General features: G+C 41.7%; 1 long non-coding RNA gene across 1 annotated transcript; it reads right to left on the minus strand.

Annotated features, from left to right (window-relative positions):
- Nucleotides 1-5,795: 5,795 nt before the first annotated feature.
- On the minus strand, nt 5,796-9,674 carry LOC134477997 (uncharacterized). Its single transcript, XR_010050335.1, has 3 exons — nt 9,617-9,674; nt 7,470-7,518; nt 5,796-5,969 (listed from the first exon to the last, which is right to left on the minus strand). It is a non-coding gene; the product is annotated as an uncharacterized LOC134477997 (long non-coding RNA).
- Nucleotides 9,675-10,379: the final 705 nt, after the last annotated feature.

The following is a 10,379-nucleotide window of genomic DNA, read 5'->3' on the forward strand; positions in this document are numbered from 1 at the left end:
AAGGTAGCAGCTTCTACCAGGAAAAAGACTAAAAATAAGCTTCTTATAATTCTTTCATAAAAGGAGCTTTTATGGCTCTGAAGAACACATAAAGCAAACTCAGACTCATGTAGTGTTGCTTAAAACCACTGAGTTTGGTCTGGTTTTTGTGATGAAATAGATAACTAGTATATTCCTTGAATTCTATTCATGAGAAAGCAGTCCCAGGTCTGCTGAGGTTCTAGAATTTCTACCCAGGGAACTCAGTACAGTATAGTAGTTAAAAACATAGACCCCGGGGCTTGGGATGTAGCTCAGTGTTGTTGCGACTGCCTGGCAAGTATGAGGTCCTGAGTTCAATTCTCAGTACCAATAAAACAAAACAAAAACACTTAGAGCCCAGTGTTGGGCTGATTTGGTTAATCTTATTAACCAAAACTGTTGTATGACTATTGGCAAGTCATTAATATTCTCTATATCTGAGTTTCTTTATCTATGACATTGGAAAATGATGATATCTTTTTCACAATGGTTAAGATTAAATGTCAACATATATAAAGCACTTTCAGCAGTATTTGATATATAAGTTCCATATCATCATTTTTAGAGCAAAGATATCTTTATCATCTTCTAAAATTATCACTTATCTGTGATTTACTCTCTGGAGCAGCTGGACTTGAGAAAAATGCTATTTTACCTTTTTTTTTCTTTTTTTCTTTCTTTTCTTTTCTTTCTTTCTTTTTTTTAAGACACTGGGGATTTAAACTATTTTACCTTTTATATATTTGTGAGCTTAAAAGGTACTAGGGAAATAGCTCAGTGGCAGAACTAGAAGCCAAAACTCTGATTTCAATTTATAGTACTTTAAAGAAAAAGTAAAAAAAAAAAAGCATTTGTCAACAGAGAAAACCACAGTAGTTTTATTTGGACTTGTAGTATCAGGCACTATCTCATTCTATAAGAGACTGAGTGTTCCAATCAGTTGAGCAGAGGAGGTTGGCTTTATATGTAGAAAATTGCTGAAGAAGGTAAAAATAGAGAATAAAAAGCTGATTGGTCATTTGAAAGTTACTTTCCTTGTATAGCTGAAAGGAGAGGGGACTTCTATCTCACTAAAACTGGCCTTATTAGAGGATGTGGCTGTTCAGGCTTTCTCACCTTTGATTTCTTGGAAGATCAGATAAACATCTTAGCTTTGGTTTGGTGGCATGAAACTTTAGCACGAATGACTTCATTTTAATTTGATCTAGACCTAGTGCAAGAGCTCAGTGCAAATCAAAAACTTCCTTATTTCATTTACATTCAATGTGAAAAAAAAGTGCTACTGAGTCTTTCAAATTAAGCCAGGTGCCATAAAGGAATACTTGGCACACAGGTAAGATTCGAAGACAATGAGAATATTACAACACAATGGTAATAATATATGCCACACTTTTAATTCCATATGTTTTAAAAGTGTGCTGTTCTAATCAACAGAACCATTCCTTTTATAAAGTATTCACTCACAATTCACTTGCCTTCAGGCCTTCTTAGCAATGTGTCATGCTGTTATTTCTCTTCTTTGAGCAGAGTATAATTGAGGGAAATAGGAGAAACTGACTCAAAAAAAAGTGCATAAATCCTCAAGAACCAAAATCAGAGACTGTAAATTTGTAATGGGGGGCTGGGGATTTAGCTCAGTGGCATAAGCACCTGCTTTGCAAGCAGGCGGTTGTGAGTTAGATCCCTGGTACCGATTTAAAAAAAAAAAAATTGTAACAGGTACAGTTAGCATGGTTTGGGGATTTTTCTACAGAAAAATGTCCAAATGTAGAGAGAGAGTTCCCCAAAAGCAAAATCATCATAAAAGAATGGTTGAGAATAGTCATTTACACTAAGTATATATGTGAACAACTATAGAACTTTAGAACATTAGAAATTCAGCAAAGGTTTGGTTTTATGAGATAATGAGGTCCAGTGACATCCTCAATTCATTAAAATTGCTAATAAAAAATGTAGAGTGTTCTTCAACCTAGGAATTCCCCAGGTGAAGAAAGGCAAGAAGGAGGAATAGGCAGGATCAAGGTGGCCTGAGGGGAAAGTGGGCATCCCTGATCTCCTCAGTCTCACCCAAAGCATACTGGTAGCACTTTCTCCTGAGAGTGATCTGGGAGTTTGTGAGTATGTTTTTGACTCTAACCAAGATATCATCTAGTGAACCTAAATTTAACATAAGTATTTCTTGCATGGCTTCAGTGTACACTGAATTTTTCAAGACTGTAACTAAGAGTACAGTAAAGGAGAACTGTAATTCGTTTCAGGAGAAACTTTACTAAGAAACATTCAGAACTTCAGCAAATACCTCTGATAATCTGCCAGCTAATGCTATTTATGAAAATATACTATACTTGTTTTTCTGCATTTGTAAGCTTTTCAGAAATGATTCCCAGTATAGGTGTAGATGTATCATTATGTCATTATGCATTCTAGGGAGACTACAATTAAGCATTTACACACTGAACTGTGAGTTACTGTCGTCTGTGCAGTTTACTTAAGGAGACACAAAATATTATATAAAGTGAGGGGCAGCTTTAGATCTGTAGAGCTGAGACCAAAAGGCCCAGAGCAAGATGTTTTCACTTTTGGATCAACAGAACCATTTCAGGACAGGATAAAGATCATGAAAACATCTATATACATAGAAGTATAAACACTTACATAAGCAGCCTGTAGGTTAGTACCTGAAAATAGGCTTTCTCTTAAGCGGAATATTTAGAAAATGAGGTCACACTGAACAGCATGGGAGTAGCTCAATAAACTAGACTGGGTAGGGTGTACACAGAAGACAATTCTATTCCTTCCCAGTACTGTATATTTAGACTGTCACTTTAAAGTAGTTTTTGTTGCTGGGAGCACACGCCTGTAATCCCATCACGCTGGAGCCTGAGGTAAGAGAATCGATGTGAGTTTGAGACATGTCTGTGCGTGGTGAGTTCAAGGTCAGCAAGACCTGTCTCAAAAAAACAAACAAACCAAAACCAAAAAACAATCAATCAATAAAATGGTTCTTGCCTATTCCAGGACAAAATCTTGGGAATATTTCCTACTATTTCTATTGCCATTACAGAGAATAAGGCCAGTTGAGTCAGATAATTTCTGTTCCAAGCTCTCACCAATTTAAATTCTTTCCTCCTTCCAGTTAAGATCTGTTTCAGTTTATAAAGCCTTAATAGGGGGAAAGGTACAATCAGTTTTTTCCTATTTTCTACTCCAATTCCCTCCCAATTTCAAGGTGCAATGGCTCCTCGTGTTTTATTGGGAGCTAGAGGGGAAGTGAAGGAGGAAGCAGAGCTAAGGGACAGGAAAGCTGGATCATTGTCATTTGATATTGGTGCCCTCCAGATGGGGCAGATTCCACATGCTGCTTCTCTCCCACGCAGTGTTTTTCTAGGTATTCTCCCACTTAAAGAATTTCTTATAAACCATGTTTTGCTGGGCACAGCTCCTGTAGCCGGCCATCTAAGTTTTTCCCTTAATCCCTAGTTTTCATGGGTTTCTGGTATTCCTCCACTACACCAAAGTATTCCAAGGGGCCTTCTGGGTCAAGTCCAACTCCCTTCAGAGTGCATACTGATAGGATTATTTCCAAAAAATGAAAAATATTTCCAAAAGATGAGAAGTATAAAACAAAAAGTGGCCTTTATTCTGAGAACACAGAGAGATGACCGGCACCTCCCACCGCTGGCGTCCGGTGATCTCTCCAGCAGACACGTGGCATGGGGTATGTAAGTAGCCTCAGTTTGGGGTGGAACCTAAGGAGGGCATTAGGGATGCATAGGTAGCCCATTGGTTCTAGGTTTGGCACTATAGGTAAATTTCCAGGGGCGGGAAGATGGCGTCACAGGTAAATTCCTAGAGATGGGGGAGATAGGGGCTTCCTGCTTCCGGCTGAGGCTTTCCTGGCTACAGTGTCCTGCCTGGGCCAAAACCCTTTCATATCCCGTTTTATGATTATTATTATGAAAAGGGGCGAAGATTTCTCTCTTTAACTACTTCCTGCTGGCAAAAGGCACTGTACTGGAGCCTTGGGGAGTCAACGGGATGAAGGTTGATGCCCAGGTAGACGCTGGTGCCGGGTGTTTTAGCCAGGACAACTTTACTGGTGAATGCAGGTATGTTAGACTGGAAAAACAAAGAGACAAGATGTTATGAGGAGGGGCTGGAGGTTTAGCTCAGCGGCATAAGCGCCTGCCTTGCAAGCAGGCAGTCGTGAGTTCGATCCCCGGTACCGATAAAAAAAGGAAAAAGACAAAAAAATTAAAAAAAAAAAAAAAGATGTTATGAGGAGACATGGCATTGTCATATTTAAGGACCCAGGTGAGGTAGAGGGAAAGGTGCCTTTGATTTAGACATGTTCCATGGTAAGGCAGAATTCTGAAAATTAAGTGTGAGGTTAGGAGAAATGATGTTATGAGAGGTGATTACTCCCCCATCTGAAAGCATAAAAATTAAGAGGGTAGGTGTATAATACTTGTCTCTGGTCCAAGAGTTGAACTGGAAAAAATAGGGGGAGCAGAGAAGGCGGTGGCTGTCCCAGTATAGGGAAGGTAAGGTCTTAGACTTTCAGGGATGTCACGTTTAACCACACAGCTGAGGGTAGAAAGAACTGTGACTGTTATCATATAGAACATTATGAAGATTATCTTACACATGATGTGGGAGTCTATAGGAAAGACTGTCAAGAGTCCTGCTGTAAAAATGATCATTAATAGAACATAAGAAATTAGGAACCAAGTGGATAACAAAACATGACAGCCTGTTAACTGTGGCTGCGAGGCCTTTGTGAGACGGAGACAGATGGGCAACAGAAGATGAAATGACCACTCAGAATGATCAGATTTAGGGCTGGGAGGGCACCTCTTAGCTTGAGTGATGTGAAACCAGGATGGCAGTCTAGCAACTTTGATTTAGACATGGGTCGCTGTAACCTGGTTGTATCAGCAGTTTACCTGGTTGTGGGAAAGGCTTTTATGTATCCTGAAAAAGTATAAACAAAGTGAGAAGACAAAATGTATCTGTCAGTCCTGACCAGGGTTGTCTGACAAATTGGTGAATAAGAAAGGAAGGGGGTGGTCTTATATCACTGAGGAGAGGTCCACCAGTGACAACAGGTGGAAGCTGCCGAGGCCTCAGTGTGTCTAAGTGAGCCTGCATAAACACAAGGGAGTGAAAGCATTTTAAGATTTAGGACTTGGACCTGCATGAAATAGGCCGTATTTATAAATAGCATAGGTTGACCATCAATACCCTATCATAGAGATTGAGGACTTAATATAGCAGCCTGAAAACTCAGGAAGACCTCTGTATATATGGCCTCTATGTCCACAAATATAGAGAATTGTCTTACCTGAGACTTTAGTCAACTTGGACTCTGAGACGGACACCTTAAAGGTGGCTGTTGTTGCCCTGAACCCCCTCAGTCTTTGGCAGCAATTTTTTCAGTGATGAATCTGGCACTGTCGACATTTTCTGTGAGGGCTAGAAGTTAGGATGGCTTACCCACTCTCTGGTGGCTAGGACAGTCCAACAGCCCTGGAGTAAGGTCTCAAAGAACGCCAGGATGGGGCATTTTGTTGCCCAATGTCTTCTGCTGCATTTGAGCATGGTCCATGGGGGGGGGGGCAGGCAGCTCCACCTTGCGTAGGTTTACCTGCCTCAGAACTCCAAGTGTCAAAAGTGTCCGACGCAGCACATGAAGCTGAAACTGCTCACGCAGCACAAGGATTAGAAAGCCAATTTAGGAACACAGCTGGGTTTTTATTAGCCTCCTGGACCTGTTTTAAAAGTTTGATATACTTAGTATGCTTGTCCTGCTCTGGCACAGCTATAGGCCCAGGGTCATTATCAGTGGTGTTTACCTTATGTCTGTGATCAGCTTCTTCTCAAGCTGCTTGCCACAGCTGATTCCATTCTTGTGAGCTGAGAGTGGTATTTAGAATCACATAAACATCCTTAAAATGTAAATCATAACAATTAGTAATAAATTCAAATTGCCTGATATAATTCTGTGGGTCAACAGAGAAGCTACCTAATTTATGGGTAATCTGAGATAGATCAGAAAGGGAAAAAGGTAATTGGATGTTAACAAGTCCCTCGGAGCCAGCTTGCTCCCGAAGTGGTAGCAGAACCTGAGGAGAAGATTCTGGAGCAGAAGGCCATTGGGCAGCCATCCATCCAGTAGACGTGTGTGAGCAATCATCTGTAGAGTGGCTACAGAGCTGCTGCCAGTCACCTTGGGAAACACAGGCAGATGGCCTCTCATTGTGTGCCTTGCAGTGAGAGGATTGCTGTTGGCAGCATAATGAAGCATCATGTGCACCGCAACAGGGCGGCTGTTGCAGTTCACAAGAGGAGCCACAAGGGGGCACCTGTTGACAGTGAGACCCCCTGCCAACATGGTGGCGCCTGGCAGAGGGCTGTAACATGGCGACCATTCCCGGCACAAGCTGGAACAATCACATGGCCTGCTGGAAGGACATAGCAATGGAGACCTAGTATGGTGGGTGGGTGGTGAGAATGCTGTAGGGGATAGAGAATTCTCAGAATAAGAAGTTGAAGACTTCAAGGAAGCGTAACAGAGGGATTAGAGCCACTGAGAGAGTTATGGGTCCTGGGAGACAGAGGGGAAGACGATCCCACAGCGGGAGATAATGGTGAGGGACCACTTTGGGGGTAGGAATGCGGCAGCTGGGAAAACCCCGGAGGGCAGGATGGAAAAGTTTGTGGCACAGTAGAGTTAGCTAAAAGTATCTCAGCGGGAGCACAAGACTTAATGAGAGATGGGCGTGTTCTCAGAATAAGAAAGGCCTGAATATAAGGGAGTTCTAATAACTTGTTGCCGGCCTGACAGAAATCATACAAGTTTCTGAGAATGCAGGGATCAAATGTTCCTTCCTTGGATCAATGCTTGCCGATAAGCGGGTAGGTTGGCCAGACCTCCTGGCAGTAAAAAGTTAATTGTTAGTTTTTTATGGTACTTTTAATTTTTAGAGTATGTAAATTGGAAATTAGGCATTGTAAAGGCGTCTTTTGGGAGTTAGCAAATACATTTCCCATGACTGATTCAGGCAAGAAATAAGCCATGGTCCAGAACAAGCCGTCACTCATTTGTGGCACCACACAGCGGCTAAGGTTCCAAAAACTTGTATATTCCAGTCATCACTGAGAATTTTACGAGTGGAGTTCACGTGGGGTCAGTAACAGTTTTGCCTGTGAAAGCACAAGGCTTTAAGGGAAGTGAGGGCCTTTCAGTGTGGGCAGTCCAAAAATCTCTGCTTTGGGCTATCCAAACCCAAAGAACGTGAGAGATTTTAAAGTGAGGACACAGGTTTGCCCAGAAAGAATCCTGCCCTGGGGTGTCCTAAGGACATGAAAATGCACAGGCCCACTCGAACAGGGGGAACAGTCGACTGGGGCGGCCCAGTGCCAAGCGTTCCCCGGAGAGTGCTCACCTGAAATCAATCTGGCCAATGGTGAGTGCAGGCAGCTGGTGACAAGGACCTCGCAAGAGAAGAAAAAGTACAGAATTAATCCAGGATGTTATCTGGTTTGTGAATTGGCTGGGGACTCAACTGTGTGTGTCCCAGGAGTCAATCGCCCACCAATTGAGTCACGGCACCAAATGATAGGATTATTTCCAAAAGATGAAAAATATTTCCAAAAGATGAGAAGTATAGGGGGCTGGGGATTTAGCTCAGCAGCATAAGCGCCTGCCTTGCAAGCAGGCAGTCATGAGTTCGATCCCTGGTACCAATAAAAATGAAAAAGACAAAAAAAAAAAAAAAGATGAGAAGTATAAAACAAAAAGCAGCCTTTATTCTGAGAACACAGAGAGAGATGACCAGCACCCCCCACCACTGGCGTCCGGCGATCTCTCCAGTGGACACATGGCGTGGGGTATGTAAATAGCCTCTGTTTGGGGTGAAACCTAAGGAGGGCATTAGGGATGCACAGGTAGCCCATTGGTTCTAGATTTGGCACCATAGGTAAATTTCCAGGGGCGGGAAGATGGCCTCACAGGTAAATTCCTAGGGACAGGGGAGATAGGGGCTTCCTGCTTCTGGTTGAGGCTTTCCTGGCTACAGAGTCCTGTTTGGGCCAAAACCCTTTCACGTACGTGGTTCAGGTATCTTCCACCTGTAGGTGCAGGCAGTTCTCAAAATAGTACTGCTTGCTTTGTTGGCAGAAAAGCAGGTCACACAGCTTTGAGAATTTCAGATCTAAAACAGCTGCCTTGTGTTCTCCAAGTTCTAAGGGAAAATGTGAAGCTATGTTGAGTTGCTGTATCTCCCCCAAAAGACACACACATCCCTATGGGAGATTGAACCTGGGGTAATCTGTCAAAAACAGTTAGCTGCCTTGTGTTCTCCAATTTCCAAGGGAAAATGTGAAGCTATGTTGAGTTGTTGTGTCTCCCCCAAAAGACACACATCCCTATGGGAGATTGAACCTGGGGTAATCTGTCAAAAACAGTTAGCTGCCTTGTGTTCTCCAAGTTCCAAGGGAAAATGTGAAGCTATGTTGAGTTGTTGTGTCTCCCCCAAAACACACACATCCCTATGGGAGATTGAACCTGGGGTAATCTGTCAGAAAGCTATGTCCTCCAGACCAATTTTATTTTGAGACAAAGTCTTGCTAAGTTGCTAAGTGGCCTGAAAGTTGTGATCTACCTGCCTCAGCTTCCCAAGTAGCTGGAATTTTAGGACTGTGATGCTACAGCTGGTTTGAGGTTTTATTTTTTAACCCTCTTTATTGATTTTCTTCTCACTGTTTTTTTTTTTTTTTTTTCAATCAGTATCAGGTATCAAACTCACAACTGTGTGCTTGCAAGGCAGGCTCTTGTACTTCGGAGCTAAATCCCCAGCCTTCTCTTTATTGATTTAAGGAGGGAACTAAGAACCAGTTTGAGAAGGGGACTACACATCTTCCATTTCTTGCCTATTGTTGAGGATGTGTGAACAGTGGATGTTTGAAATTTACTTCTCTTTCCTTCCTACAATCAAATTTTGAGTTTTGTAAATATTGATGAGTCATAGGAGTCTTTTTCCCTGTTGCAATTCTTAGTATTTACCTAACTCCAAGGCTACTGGATGAGTGACTATGTCACTGGTAAGTAAGTTTTCTGCATGTAAGTAAAAGCAAAGATCACAAATCCTAAATCAGGTTATTTTATGGTTTTAGTTTTTTTTTTCCCTAGTCCCCTAGTTGTATTTTATTAAATCCACATCTGCTTTTGTATAAATGCTTCACTCACCAACTTTTTTTTCTCCCAAGCCATTGATTTCTTTCACTGATTCATTGTATAATTCCAGAATTTTGGCAGGGTTCATCCTTCGCAATAGAAATGCATGAAAACTACAAGGAGACTTCGAGAGTCTTTCTCAAACTCCTTTTCCTTCTGCTAAAGTGAAAAAGAGCCTCTGCTCTAGATGACAGAGGAAAATTGGTTAGGGTAAATTGTTTCCTTTTCAATTTACTTTCCACAAAAGGGATCCTGCTTTAAATGGAAACTTATTTATAGATAAAATAAGTGAATTTGGTTCTTCTTTCAACTGGACATGCTGTTGACACACAAAAACATCAGAACTCTTATACTTACAAATGGTTTCGCATGGACAGTTTCTACACCACAAGCAGAAGGTCTTCCTCAGTTCACTGTGGATATAAGGTAATGGGTGAAAGAAACATTGCAGAGTCGCCTTACAGGTTAAAGGCCCTGTTAGAATGAAGGTGACAGAAACCCAGTACAGACAATACAGCAATAAAAGGGACTGACTTGCTTGCATCACTATAAAGTCCAGTGATAGTCACTGCTCCAGGAAGGACTAGATCCAAGGAGTAAAAGGCTGGGCCATGATTATATTGTGTCTAAGAGCCAGGTGATACACAGGATAGAAATTCAGGGATTTTTCCACTGGAAATTCCAGATTTGCATCCTCTCCATTTAAAACCCCCAGCAGAAATAAAATGACTTCCTGATAAGCTTTGTGACAAAATTCCGATTAGACTGGTTTCAGTCATATGTCTCTCTTAGGCGGGTCTCAACATGTAACTGTACTGGGCATGAGGGAAAACAGTCAAGAGGGCTCACCTCGCTTGTACTATACAAAATGGGTTTCCTCAAGAATCAGTGTTATTAAAAGATGTGAATAAATACTGGTCAGATTTCAAAAGTTAAAAAAATAAATCTCTACTTTAAATTCTTTCCATTTTTGAGGATATGGAAGAGTCCTCACAGTATTCTGTTATCTATTCCCATAGTTGTAAATACCTTTCCATCAGAAAACAACTCTAGGAGCTGGGTGTTTAACTCAATTGTAGCATACTTCGATGCCCAAGGTCATGGGTTTGGTCTTCCCAGC

The sequence above is a fragment of the Cavia porcellus genome, unplaced genomic scaffold (assembly GCF_034190915.1).
Source record: "Cavia porcellus strain 051 isolate PalLab524CR breed Dunkin Hartley unplaced genomic scaffold, mCavPor4.1 scaffold_11, whole genome shotgun sequence".
In the NCBI taxonomy this organism is placed as follows: domain Eukaryota; kingdom Metazoa; phylum Chordata; class Mammalia; order Rodentia; family Caviidae; genus Cavia; species Cavia porcellus.